The sequence below is a fragment of the Fukomys damarensis genome, unplaced genomic scaffold, assembly GCF_012274545.1.
Source record: "Fukomys damarensis isolate Sample0158 unplaced genomic scaffold, DMR_v1.0_HiC HiC_scaffold_5, whole genome shotgun sequence".
In the NCBI taxonomy this organism is placed as follows: domain Eukaryota; kingdom Metazoa; phylum Chordata; class Mammalia; order Rodentia; family Bathyergidae; genus Fukomys; species Fukomys damarensis.
Window position 1 is genome coordinate 63963158 of NW_022900917.1, and position 2259 is coordinate 63965416.

Genomic DNA, 2259 nt, shown 5'->3' on the forward strand with positions numbered 1-2259 from the left:
TTTTTTTTTTTTTTTGTACCAGAGATTGAACTCGGCACCTTGCACTTGCAAAGCAGGCAGTGGAACCACTGAGCCAAATCCTTGGCCCTTCTTTTTTCTATTTGAGACAGGGTCTCACTATGTAGTTCAGACTGGTCTCAAACTCACAGTGATCTTCCTGCCTCATCCTTCAAGTGCATGAATTATAAGCATGCGCCACCATGCCCAGTGGCCTCTTTCTTTAAAAGGACTGGTGAATGGAGAAGTAAGCTGCTTGTGAAGTGGTTGTCCATAAGCCAAGTGCAGGTAGTGGAGACAGGAAGGCAGAGACCAGGAGATTGCCTTTCTGGAATGAGGCTGGGCTGCTGCTCAAGAATCTGTCTCTTCATTGTTCCAGGAAAGTGAAAACCCTTTAGGTCTGGGGATGAGGCTCAGTGGTACAACACTTGCTTAGCATGCATGAGGCTCTGGTTTCAACACCCAGAACTGCCAAAAGAAAGACAAACAAACCCCTAAAAAAACCACAACTCTTTTAGTCCAGCTCTCCTGGCCCTCATGATGGAGCCCTTACCCCGGGTCTAGCTTCTCATCTGACTTTCCCACACCACAGACCCCCAACTTCTGCTATACAGGTTACCCCGCCCCATCAAGGATCTTGGCCCAGGCCGCTTTTACTATCAACCATTCTCTTCTTGTGAGGCTCCCACCACCCCTTGGGGCTACCCAGAAGTCACCTCCAAGGAGAATAGCACAGCAGGAAATACTTTTTCTTTTCCTTGGAATTCTGTACACTTCTCAGATGTGCTAAGGGATCTTGCTGCAGGCCCTCTTGCCAGATGCTTATAACCTACAGTCCCAGGAGTATCTCTCTGCAATTCAGAATAATGCCTTGTATTTGGTGTGCACAGAACAAGTGGGCATCCGCAAATTCAAGCCACAAATGAATAACGAACCCTCCACCCTGGATTTGTACAGAGCCTGCAGGAAAGACCTAATGAGCCCATGTCTCTCTGCTTTGCCCAAGAGTGGCAATGACAAGGACATTTCCCAACTTCACATCAAAAACAGTTTTTTCCCCTTGCAAAATAGTCAGTAAATCTCCACCCTCTTTTGGTAAATCTACAAAATTACATGAAGAGAAATAACACTTTGTTTCACATCCTCTGACTCAGACACTGAGCAGCATTCCCTGGGGTCTGGGGTGGCACTTGAGGGGAGGGGACTGAGAAGACCAGAAAGTGGAGCAAAGAGAGAAGGAAGGAAAGTGCCTAAGAGGCGCACCAAGTTTTGCTGTTTTTTTCTTCTACCCGCAGGGGGGGCGTGTCATTTCCTATGGCTGCAGGCGGGGGTGGGTGGGCAGTGGGCAGTGTCCTTCACAACCACGAAATAGTGGACATCCCACAGCGCGATCACCTGGTTCCCTGACCCAGCCGCGGTGTTGGGAGGGGCGGCGTCTTAAGAATCCTCAGCCCGTCCTCAGGGCTTTGCCCCTCTGAGGAGGTGACCCTCGCTGCCCCTCTGCAGATGGTCAGGCCCGCGCGGCCCCATCTGCGGGGTTCTTGCTGGAGTCGGGGCTGAGGTCCTTCAGGTCCACACCGTTCTCGCAAAGCCACCCTCCAATCCGATTGCCCAGGATGGCTCGGCTCCTTTGGCTGCATTCGGGGCACAGCAATAGGAGCGGTCACCCTGAAGCACGCCGTGCCGGTCTGCCAGAGAGGGGCACTTTCAGTGCACAGCTTGGAGGCCGGCCCAGACCCGCCCCGATCCTCCCGAGTTCCCTCTCCAGCCCCTTTGCAACCTGTCCTGCCAGCCTCCCCGGCCGGCCCGGGCCCTCAGTCTTCCCCAAGCTCAGCGGCCTGGGCGGAGCAGTCACTCCCGCCTCCAGCCCACGACGGCGGGTCAGGTTGTGCAACCCGCGCTGCGCGATCGTTCCTTCCTCCAACTCCCTCTTTTCCCAGGGGTCTACACCGCAACTCCAAACTTTCGGAGTGTCTTGGTGCGCCAGCCCTAGACTCCTCTGCGACCCCTCAGCGCTGACTTCCTGCCTCCCCAGGTCCGGCACGTAGTCCCGGCCACCTCCTCCAGCCCACGACGGCGGGTCAGGTTGTGCAACCCGCGCTGCGCGATCGTTCCTTCCTCCAACTCCCTCTTTTCCCAGGGGTCTACACCGCAACTCCAAACTTTCGGAGTGTCTTGGTGCGCCAGCCCTAGACTCCTCTGCGACCCCTCAGCGCTGACTTCCTGCCTCCCCAGGTCCGGCACGTAGTCCCGGCCACCTCT